The sequence below is a fragment of the Pollicipes pollicipes genome, unplaced genomic scaffold (assembly GCF_011947565.3).
Source record: "Pollicipes pollicipes isolate AB1234 unplaced genomic scaffold, Ppol_2.1 Scaffold_3087;HRSCAF=3621_pilon_pilon_pilon, whole genome shotgun sequence".
In the NCBI taxonomy this organism is placed as follows: Eukaryota; Metazoa; Arthropoda; class Thecostraca; order Pollicipedomorpha; family Pollicipedidae; genus Pollicipes; species Pollicipes pollicipes.
In genome coordinates, this window is record NW_023596225.1 from 34,670,193 (window position 1) to 34,682,871 (window position 12,679).

Below are 12,679 nucleotides of genomic sequence, written 5' to 3' on the forward strand. Positions count from 1 at the left end.
CTCTCTTTCCATCCTACATCCTGCAGAAGTGTGAGGGAGTGTGCCGCTTCCCACACGCCGCAGATGGCGACAAGTACAGGAAGGTCAGATCCAGGCAGTAGGAGCTCGCACATGTTAGGCTGAACCCGCCAGCCGACGCGCGTCACGGTTTGATTCCAAGGGCCGCGCATCTTAAGTAGGCATCCAGCACGCGCGGTTTCCGGTATTTCTTAGCAGGGTTTCAGAGAAAGACTTCTCATCGCATTTCTTGCTACGCGAAATTTGCATCGAATGCCTCCTTGTCGAATTTCCTTGTACGCAAATCTTCGCCAGTCAACCATTCGATGGCATTTCTTCGTACCCAAATCTTCATGAACGCAGTAGTCAGCAACGACAAATTTTCATGGCACAAGATTTCGCATCTGCAAAGCTTCATGCGCGCAGGTCTGCGTCACGCATGTCTCCGTGCGAGCTTTTCTTCGCACCAAATCTCTTTGCATCCGCCATTATAGGTGCATGCAATCAATAATTGCGCAAGTACTTTGCATTCGTTTTGCTTCGTATACATGATGCTTGGTATCGAATGTCTTCATGTAAACTGTTCTTTTAATCGCATTCAGTGACTAACTATATGTCCTACCGGATTTCTTCGTTTATGCAATCATGGGCGCGTCATTTGTCGTATGCGCAACAATCCGCATCGTATTTCTTCGCACTCAGCTCCTCTTATCTAAGTGCATCAATGTATGAATGTGTGCTTCTATGTGCATAGTTCAAGTGTGGTTTTTATATATCGACACATCGACTGTCTATTTTCATGTACACCACCCAGCTTTGCCGACCGCTGTTAGTATTTCACAAGTTCAAGAGCCACGGCGGATGTGGGGAAGAAGTGTATGCACCTGTACTCCTCCCCCAACTGAGCAAAGACCCCTCTGCACAAGTACGCTGAGGAGGGGGTACTTGTGCGGTCAGTGCGCATCTTCCCAAGACATCCGAGGTAAGACGCCTGAGCGATGAAAACAGATGACACTTTGAGACCAGAAGGTTCGAAAACATGCAGGAGTCCAACAACATCAAATGGCAATCATCCAGATTCCGCGTGATCAAAGCTGTGGTCTCGAGGCACTCGCATCGACCTGGACAGAACTGACGAATTCTTTCCAGGGCGGTCTCCTGGGATTGGGACTGTTATCGCCAGATAGGTGTAGTTATAGGGGCCGGATTTTAAGAGCGCCCGGTTTATAGGATGCAGACTGAAATGTTTGCGACACGAAGGCAGAAGGGTTTGACATTTCACTTTCCGAGGTTCAGCAACGGAGGACAGACACCATGATCCGGTACAAGTACCTCTCAAGTGTGGGTTGATTTTAACAAAGGAACAGGAAAAGTGGATGACGGGGAACGGACAAGGGAGCAACGGAGAGGATACGGAAACCCCAAAGTGTTTGCTCTCAGGACGCACCAAATGTTTCATAAAGACTGCGTAGGTGAAAAATTGCGATGCGAAAAAGACCTGTTCCAATCGAGCAGATGGGAAGCGTGGAAAAGCAAACCACATATGTAAAGAAACGCAAGTACGAAGAAATGCGACAGGAAAAATTACGGTATCATTACATGTGGCAAGGAAACTTCGTCGTACAACAAATGCAGCGCTTCAAATTACCTACAACAGTTATCGGACGCGAAGATTTGAGGAGTCCTTACTGAGCACTTGCGAAAAGGTTTGAGTATAGCGTCTTGCGCATTCAAAACCGCGATATGAATATATGTGTGCGGATACAGATATATGCGTATCTGCCATTAATGCACCACTTGCGTGTGGCATACACCCTCTATATCTGGTTAACGAGCTTTCCACTTCAGGTGCTGGTGGTCTGTGTTGTTCTCCGGGTACGGAATGTTTGTCCGCTACACTCCAGACTGCTTATCCCGGAAATGCAGGAGGTGCGGGCCTTTGACAATAAGGGGAGTAGCCCACCTTCTTGTACTTTTCACGCATCGTTAGATCACCTTATTGACCTCACTCTTCACCAACTTGATGTCAAGGGAATATATCGCATTTGAAGATATTGCAGCAAGTATCAGATATAATGAACTGAGCTCACTTCTTTTATTATGCTCTTACGTGGAAAAGGCTGCCCTGGGCAACACAGTTTCTTTGTTTAGCACCTATGCTTCCAAACACGCCATAGTTTGATAACGCCATCGTAACTTACACGACATTGATTGAGAGCCAATTGGCGACCGTTATGTCTGGAAATCGCGCTCACAAACGTCAAATTGAACGCCTCGACGATTTTATTTTTCATGGCATTGACCGCCGCATGGCGTATGGAATGGCAGGACTTGAATGACGTTATTTTCAAGTCATGAATGCCATGGTGACTTTTGAAATAGTCTCCCCGATATACCTTTCCCCATATTCGCAGGTGTGTAGCTCAGAAACTAGGAGGGATTAGGCCTAACAAATGACATGATTGTGAACAGCACCAAAAGGTCTTTAAGACGGCTACTTCAGCTCAAAACCCCATATAAATGTGGAACTTTGCTTTAATAATTCCTTTGAGTCTAGCTTTTTCCAACGTGTGTCTTATATGGTACTTTATACACCAATTCACCAAAATCATTGCGTAAAAAATAGCATGACAGCATGAGACCCCTTTTGCAAAAGTAGACATACAAATATGACGATATTCTAACGAATTCAGCAAAACGTCGCGCCATGGCTTTGTTTTCGCGACTTTGGCTTTGATTTATTTTGATTTTGGCGTTTAGCATAGTGATTATGTTTGAAAGGTGCTTTGACTTTGGGAAGCATTGCTCACCTGGATTTTTGTTTCTTCCAAGCTGGCGTTCGTAAGGCAAGTATACGCCAGCGACATGTTAGCTGGTTTGGGGACGCACATAACCTCATCTTGCCGTGCACAGTCTAGAAAACAAGGTGTTCTGCGTATGCACATACATGGAGTTCCTTTACAATCTTCAAATCAGGTTGGATCCTGTAGCTTTGAGGCTAAGTTTTTCGGAAAAAGATGGCAAAACAAACTACAATTTGCTGCTCAATGACCTCAAACTCAAGCACGAACTTAATTCCTAGCTTACTTACGGCTAGCCGGCTGGTCCATGTCATCAATTGATGGCTGATGCATAATGCGGAGTTTTCGCTTTGTGTCTTATCAAAAAGTAGAACTATCCTAGCATTGAAAATATGCTCAAAACGGGATGCACGAGTATGTAACGTGTCACAAAGGCAATAACCAATGAAAAAGACAAAATACAGCGTCGGCGGCACGTAAAATTATGTCCGACAATTATGCGTAAAAAATCGAGGGCGCATATTCAACTGCTGCATTAAGGCTAAGGCACCAAGGCCAACATGGTGGGCCCTTGAACGATCGGGACGCCCCGGCAGGTGGCGTATAGGACCCGGCCATAGCGCAGGGCCCTCTGAGCATAGGAAAATTACCCAAGAATATGGCACATGAATAAATCCCCCTGTGCAATCAAGAGTGCTTGAACAGGTTAACAGGAAGGGCTCCGATATGATTGAAGGGTTCACCGTTAGTGAGATCAGAGAGGAAATAGCCCTAGGACCAATGTAAAGAGCCCTTGAGCATCGAATGGTATGGGGCGGAGCAACAGCACGAGGCCTTCCGAGCAAGCGGAAAGAACTCGCGACCGATATGAAGGGCCACTAAGCAACTGAGTTCATCCCGACATATGGGCCCCCACAAAGAGATGTTAATAGATAGTGCCCAAACGGCAGTATATAGCCCCACAAGAAAATGCAAAGAGACCAAGGCAAGTGGGAGGCTTCTTAGCGATCGGATTGACCCGGCAAGTGAACATATAAGAACCGCGGCAACACCGCAACGTCTCTGGAGAACGCAATGAGGTTCAGCATTTCATCCATTCCCCACCCTCCCAATCAGCGAAAAAAAAAAATGAATTCGTCTTCCCACGGGCTCTACACCTTCACTTGTGACTGTTTTTGGTCGTAAAGCGGCCCAAAGACGGCCAATTTGTTTTCTTTTAAATTGCGTCCGTTTGGTCTCTTCGCAACCTACGGGTCCCCTCAGGGCACAGGGCGGGAGGAAGAGGACATGGTTCCGTGCCCCTGGATCCGCCACTGGCAGCTTAACAGATGGGGCCCCGACCGGAGAATAGGGTCATCCACTCGCATGAGAAATACCCAGGAAACAATATGGACGGCCCAGAATGATCGAGTGTGCCCGAGCAGACTAACTGACGAGGGGGGGGGGGGGGGCGGGGGGCGAAAAAGCATAAGATCCTTCATTCAAATAATAAATAACCACGACACAATGTGAAGAGCCCCCGAGCGATCTAGTTTGCCCAAGCAGATTAACAGATTAGTCCCCCGACAAGAGGATAGGACCCTCTTTTCAAGTAAGAAATACCAACGAAATAATGTAGAGCGACCGCGAATGATCGAGTGTCCAAAGTAGGTTAACAGATAGGGCCCCCGACAAGAGCGTAGGGCCCTCCATTAAAATGAGAGGCACCCAAGACCCAATGTACAGGGCCCGGAACGATTGAGTGTGCCCGAACGGGTTATCGGATGGCCGTAGCGCCCTCCATTGAAATAGAAGTACCCAAGATGCAGTGTAGAGGGTCCCTGAAAGATCGCGTGTACCCGAGCAGGCTAACAGCTGGCACCCGACGGGAGCAAAGGGTCCTGCATTCAGACACCATAACCCGATGTGCAGGGCCGCGAACAATAGAATGAGCCTGGGCAGGTTCACAGATGGACTCCGACAAGAGTGTACGGCCCTAGACAAGTGACAGAGAACTGGGAGGTTCTAGACCAATATAGAGAGCACATCGCCGTGAGCACAGAGCACAGGCCCGTGAGCACATCGCGAACGTGCTGGTAAGTTAACCGAGGCCGACGAAAAAGGCCTCTGAACAAGCGAGAACACCCTGCAGCTTAACCTAAGGGGCCTCTGGCTGTGGCGTATGGAGCCTTTCGGGTGAAAGGGAAGAATCCGTGGAATACCTATTATTGGCAATAGTACCCGGCACGCTAGTAGGAAGGCCCCCAGCAACAACGCAGGTCCCTCCGAACAAATACAAGGAAAAAAGGATAAGAGGCTCCTTACCGATCGGATTCTCTGTGCAAGTGGACGTATAGCCCCCCCCCCCCCCCCCCCAGGAAACAACGTAGGGACTCTGGACAGCGTAATGAGCCCTAAAATCTTCCAATCACAACCTCCTCAAGCATTGAAGAATTATTTTTGCCTACTCGTGAGCCCTTCACTTTTGCTTGCGGCTGTTCTTGGTTGCCTGGAAAACCGAAGACGTCCAACTAATTTTGCTACGTTTTGTTTCGAAAACTGCGTCTGTTCGGCCGGCTATGGGTCCCTTCGGAGCTCATGGGCCCCTTCACCCTCGGGGGTAAAGGACATGACCCCGCGCCCCCTCTGGATCCTCCCCCGAGTGACGTTATTATGGCGTTATGGATGCCTGGATGGCCTTGTAGTAGTCTCCCATAAATGCTCTGCACATCTTCACGGGCGTGTAGTTCAGAAACACGTCTTAAGAAGAGGAGGGCTGTGAACTGCACCCAGTGATCTTGAAGATGGCAGTTTCAGTTCAAAACCGCATGCAAATGTGAAACTCACTTTAATCTCGCGGATAAATATGCAAAGACACCGCGAGAAAGGCCAAAAAACGAGCATCTAACGATACTTGGCTCAGCACGCATCCAGGTCCGCTGCGGCCATCCTCAGGAGATTGAAAAACTATAAGTGAGCGCTGTTATACAAACGCTCCACGACGCAATCAAACAATGTCGCATTGAAAAGCATATTCACTAAAAAGATGCATCTAGTTGCCTCGAGCAGGCTTTGACGCTTAAAAGTATACCAATACTTATAAGTCAGCTTACGTCATCAAATCTGCTGCTTGCTTCAAAATCTTCAAATGGCGGATATTCCCTTTGATATTTGATTGGTACTAATGAGACACAACGGGTACAAAACAACACTTTATTTTTTCACTGTTTACAGGCCACCGATGGTGTTATTTAATCAACAATCACTACGTCTCATTGTTGTCTTTGAGCAGATGATCTGACGTGAACTGCAATTTCGCTCCACCGTAATTATTACCTAATATGTTGAAAAAGCATGCCATCACATGTTGAACAGAGCTGTTTTGACATATTAGCCGTCATTCACATTTACACACGGTACGCACACTCATACAATCATTCAGAAGGACCAGGAAGTTCACAATTGTGGACGCCGTCTCGTGTGCGACAGACTCGTCAAAGGCCTTAAAACGCATTCCAGTGCTGCTTTAAAATGTTAACCGCGTAAGGTGGGCAACAAAAAAATCAAATGAATTTGCGCGTCATATCCTGTTGCTGATGCCGTTCTGCTTCCCCGTGCTGTTTATATTAAGGACAGGTCCCGATAGTTCATTAGATCATGTTCTTTTAATCGATTTGCATAGGCTGAACGCAACCTTTAAGCGTACTTTCGGCAAATTTACTTACGGAAGCCGTCTCCTACTTCCTGAAATTATTCAGCATAACCAGAACTGGTTTAAAGCGATTCACCCTATCAAAATTTATATTGCTCAAGTAAGTTTTGGCGCATTAGTGGTTCATATGACGCCTTTCTTTTACCTTTTTTTAGCTGGAAAATCGGCCATGTTCTGGCCGTGACAAGACTCAGATGGAAGACCAGCCGCTTTGTTAGTACTTTCATCTTGGTGGCGTTTTGGGTCCATGGCGTTGCGGGTTTCTGGGATATGTCAAGGTTCATAACTGCTTTTAGAATCCGAATTTCCCGCTTGTTCTAGGAAAATTAAAGTAGTTAAAGTTTTGGTACGCTTCAGTCTTACAGCAATGGTTGAGTTGAAACAATTAGAAGGCAAAACATCACAAAGTCTATAAGACCTATATCTTCTCTGCATTGAAACCAAACATGCACAGGTTCACTTTTGGTCAGCGGCGCAACTCGACATAAAGATATGAAGATATCCGACCGACAAAGAAGCCTCAAGTGCCCATCGAGGCTGGCCTACCTCAGATTTCGTACACATCCTCAAGACTTATCACCTGACCTGCATACATTTAGCTAGAAATGAAATTTTCAGGCCGATAGAGCTTGTGCAAATGGTTTTTGAATGTTACATAACGGGGACTTCCTACAACTTCGTTTGTCGACCCATTCCGATCGTTCACGACTCTTTGACTAAATGACATCTGCCTCTTCATGGTTTTACTCCTACTTTTTGCTAAATGAAACTGGTTTCCTCTATATCTCGGCCTAAATTCCAGTACCCCATGTAGATGTACCTTGTCAATCTCCTTCATGATCTTGTATACCTCTATCAGATCCCCTCTAAGTCTACGATATTTCAGTGAATACAAATCCGAGCCCCTGAAGCTATCCTTATATTGTAAGTCGCCAATCCCATTGATCTACATAGAATCAATAGTTGCTTTTCGCTGTACTCTTTCCAGTCCATCTATATCTTTTGTGGAATCATAAGCGCCAAGCCGGTACACAATACTCTAGGTGTGGTCTGACATAAGCTAAGTACAACTTTTTGACAGCATTCCTCCTCTTGTAACGAACGTTCCCGTTTGGCTAGGATTGGCTAGAGCCTGGTTTGACGAGTATTCGCAACTCTGTAAATCCCAGTCGCATCGCAACGTAAGGCTATCTAGCTGTTTATTTTATCTTCTGCCAGGAGCCATCTATAGTGAACCATAAAAAGTTAGGTTCTTTGGCGGGAGAGGCCCCCGGCTGCATCCGTGCTTCTGGCTGTATTAACAGATGCGATTCTGGCTCTGGTTTCAGAACCATAGTCGTGAACGTGTCTAAAACGACATCATTAACTCCGCCCGCGCGGGTCACTGCCCCGGACATGATCCGCTTTTATCGTCAGGATCCGGCACAAACGAGAGGATCTATCTGATATTCGTTTTGCCAACCATCGAAATCCATTTTTGTTTCCCGAACTTGGACGCGCCGTAGATGTGTACTTACATGTAAGGGCATCAATTTGGGAATAATTCGCCTACTTTCAGTTTAACTCTTTCCCTGATTTGCCTAATTTATCTCAACACTAGGGAAGTCGTCTGAAAAGTTGATGGGACTGGGGGCAGAGGGGACTTGCGGCGTCGAATCCAGAGTTCAGCCAAAGCGCGAAATCCGTGGTATGTGATGTACAGTACCTTGTCTTCGCCGCAAGACAGGCTCCAGATGTCACTGAGGTGATCATAGAATGCATTGTGCGCCACGGAAGACATACTAGCACAAGTTTCGTGGGCTAAGCTGGTAGCATTTTTACATATTAAATAAGCGATTTTCAATGGCGTCTCTGAAAGGTCATGAGTGCAGGGTTCTTGGTCGAGAACACGTCAGACGAGCGTCACATTCAGGCCTCGGACAGCTTACGTTCGTCGAAGAAACCCTCTGCAGTAGCATCATTGATCCGGAGCTATACCAGCACGCCTTTTTAAAGCCATTGCGGGGTCTAACACAGCACCATACGCACAGCGAAATCAAAACATCCATTCCAGATTGGTCTGTCGAGTGTTCTACGGTACGGCAGTGGCACAGCTCTGCCCGCAACCGCCAGCACAGACAACACGGCCTCTCCAAACAGAGCTGCTGCCTGCGATCGGAAGCAATCACGTCCAGGGCGTCGTCAAGGGTGACGGTCAAGCTGATCCCGTCGACGTTGAGCGGCGACGGCCGTGTTATTTACAGCGGAGCGCGCCGACAAAGCGGCGGCTCGTGCCGCGTTTCCGGCCACACTGGGCGCCCCACTTCCCATCGATCGGGACCGGATGTGACGTCACCCGACGAGCAACAGTGCCGGACGGGGCCGAGCGTGCCGCCCGGCGCCGGCGGGCCGTGGCCGGAGAGGCGCCGGCTGGACCCGCAGCCAGACGGCGCAAGCGTGTCCGGACCAGGACCGGACCTGATCCAGACCGCACCCGGACTGGGTCAGGACCGGATCCGGACACATACCGGGCATTACCGGGTCAGGAGGGCTCCGAATACACACTAGCTCAGACTCCGAGTGACGACCGGTACAGGCTGCCAGACGAGGGCCGGTTACGAGCCTGCCAGCAGCCCCCCTGATACAGTGCTTCGAATTTGAATCAGACAGGCTCCGGTTACGCTTCTGGCAGCCTCTTTATAACGCACCGCTGGTATGCACCAAACAGGATCCGAATATGAATCGAAATTGAGCCGGACAAACTTCGGACAGGCACTCCGATCACCGCCTGACATATTCCGGACACGCGCCGGATATGCACCGGACATGTTGGGGACGAGGCTTCGAGCAGACATCGGACACGGCGCCCACCCCCCTTCACGCCCCCCCCCCCCCCCCCCACCTCGTCCAGGGGCTCGCGGCGGCGCCTCGGATATCGGACGCGACTGTGCGGAATGGCATCTCACCCGAGGGAGTTGTCGCTCGCCGCGGGGGGAGGGAGCGATGTCTGGTGACGATCAATGGGCTGGCGCCGGACTGGCCCGTCTGGGCGGGGGTGGTACGGCGGGCTGTCCCATGGCCGGTCGATGGAGGGAGCAAGCAACACAGGCGCACGTCCCCCACGACAGCGCTGCAGGGTGAGGACGGGGGGGGGGGGGTCTGACACCAGTGGTGACTCACTCGATCTGAGTCATTTGTCGGCAATGCAGGCGTGGGCTTAGACTGCCGCGTTTTCGTCCGTCTATTGAAAAGGCATAGCCATAACAAGCTATACGGGTGTCAGCAACATGGCCCAGGTAGCCGACGCGTTCTATAACACAAACCACGCTATACATGTTCTCGCTAGTGCTAGGACCATGCTTACATACGACACCTTTGAAGACAATCGTACTCAAGGGCACTCGCCAGGGGGCCCAAAACGTACGCTGTTTGGCACGACAATCTGGCCAGGAAAGATCAGCTGGCAGCCGGCCAAAGGTCAGCCTGGCTTAGGCAGCCATGTCACGGCGCTGAATGGCACGGACAGCCTGCCGCGGTCCTGTCTGGCCTATGGGTCGGAGACCAAATCATCCGATAAACGGTATCGACACAACATGGTTAGCGGCTTACACACTCAACCATTTCCACTCAGCAAGTATTCTGAACCTGTATCCATCCGTGCACGCCATTTGAACGAAGATTATATGAAAACACAGCCTTGGATCCACCGCAGAATGCCACATCTGGGCCTACCACCAAGACGCGACGACTCAACTGAATAACAAACCCCTCACGCCACATGGGACCCGGGCGATTCACAAACACCAGCCGGGACATTCATTGAGAGCAGCGCGTCTGCGAGCAGGCCGCGGTAGAGGGGGCCTGATGTCGTCGCGGCACGGGACCTCGCCACCGCGGCGTGTCTGTGCCTTCGTCTCGCCGCCGCTGGGGCTGGAAGCGCCGCCCGGCTGGCACTGAATGGCAGAAGGCCGGACTCTGTTCAGCAGGTGCCAGAGGCAATGTGATGATGCCAGGTGTGGGACATGTGCGGTGGGGAGAGTGACATCGTAATTAAACTTTTGGTTTAGTTCTGCTCTCCACACCCTGTCTTGCAGAGTTTTGTTTGTTGCTTAGCCATCTGGTTGAGCTCTGATTTAGCCCACACAGTTGATTCGCGATTTTAAATCTCCGTGACAGACATATAATGTTGAATCGAGTTTAATTTGGGATAAAGGCTATACGCATGTATGAAAAGCTCCAGAATTGGGCCATTTCATGCCATGACAGCAAAGCAAAAGGGACTGTTGTACGCGACCATCTGGAATTTCGAAGAAGCTTTGTGAAGCATACTTTCTCAAGATTTTAAGAAACTGAGAGTTAAAGAAATTTAGAACACGATTTTAAGCAGATTAGAGTGATCAGAACCACTGGTCTGAGTTTAAGGTGTTTTATAATTTTCATGTTTTGAAAAAGGCAATTCTTAAAAGCAGCCGTATCTATACAAATGTTTATCACAGACCCAAACTTTAACAACGAGAAGATAGACCTTAAGCACGGATACGTTTGAGCAACAATACGTTACAGATATAAGATAACACACGCACAGACACACCACACCACACACACATATCCACACCACAACACACACACACAAACAACACACACACACAACACAGCCACACACACAATACCACACACACACACACACACCAACACACACACACACACACACACACAACACACACACATCTACACACACACACACACACACACACACACACACACACACACACAACACACACACAAACGCACACCACACACACACCACACACACACACACATTATATATAATATATAATATATATATATATAGATATAATATATATATACATGTGTCCTTTGTTGGATGTTCCCATCTTATGAGTGTGTGCCTTTCTTACATGGTATGAGGATGAAATAGCAAATCCGGTCTACTTCAATTAGTTATGCTTCATTCTGTTTCTCCGTACAAAAGAGTAGAGAGATAAGAGAGAGAGAGAGAGAGAGAGAGAGAAGAGAGAGAGATGCGAGAGAGAGAGAGATGAGAGAGAGAGAGGAGAGAGAGAGATGAGAGAGAGAGAGAGAGAGAGAGGAGGAGAGAGAGGAGAGAGAGAGAGATATATATATATATATATATATATATATATATATATTAGTGGAAAGTTTTTCGAACTATATTTGTCCAAAACATAACTGCTTAAGATTTTAAAATGCACACGCTTGCTCGATTTTCTGTGTCTTTAATCTTTTTGAAACATGACATGGTAATTTTAATGCCGACTCATCCAGCGAACACCGAATCAGTCCTCCAGCGCACAGCGGTCGGCCGCCGTTCCCCCAACTACTGTTCCCCCAAACCGCACCCTCCCCCAATCAAGTCATCATCGCAGGATAAAAACTGAAACGGAACTCTAGTCAGTCACCAGAGACCTAAACAGCGTCTTGCTTCGACATATAACGCTGAAATGGAGGATTCTGAGCGGGCTGAAACAAACTAAGCATATAGATTATCGCCTTTTGATTTTTTGTGTGAAAACACATGCTTTTTATGAGAGAACGTTTATGACTCAACTAAACGGTAGCTTTGATAGCACTAATTTTGTTAGAATTGTGTTCGAAACCAGGAAAACCGGAAAGACAACATTTTGTCAAATGAAAGGGGCTCGGAAGAACTTAATTGGTTGAGTTGCCCTACAATAAACGGCCACTTGCCGCACCCAAAACATTTAACAAAGAGCAAGCTCATAATACACCATCTACGAGTGTGTTTCCAGCCAACACTCTGCCTAAATGTTCAATACAATTTAAATCCCACTGCAATCTATTTTTGAGAGAATTAATTCCACCTCCACATAACTACAATATTGCTGATTCCAAAGCCGACTCCCACGCCATCCAGATCAAGCATAACATAACAAATACGTTATTCTTCCACTTCGGTGCGCAGTTCTCTAACAGCAGCTGACGCCTTTTGCAATGTCTGGACGACCCTGAGGTGGCCTCGACAGCACTTAAGGCATTCCACACGGCTAGCTAAGCTATGCACTTGCTCTTTACAGCCTCCGCTTGGTATTCTGGCAGCACATGTGAACGGTATGGTGGCGGTAACAGCACCTGAGAAATCTGCTGCGCTTCGCCAAGATTTAAATTCCCACACCGCCCACGTCTGAGACCCACAAGTGCCCTTCAGGTT

At 48.2% G+C, this 12,679-nt stretch overlaps 1 protein-coding gene across 1 annotated transcript in view; it reads right to left on the minus strand.

Moving 5' to 3' along the window:
- The window catches only part of LOC119114798 (putative cationic amino acid transporter), a gene marked incomplete in the record, with an annotated part of 55,440 nt that overhangs the window by 2,424 nt on the left and 40,337 nt on the right, over positions 1 to 12,679 (minus strand).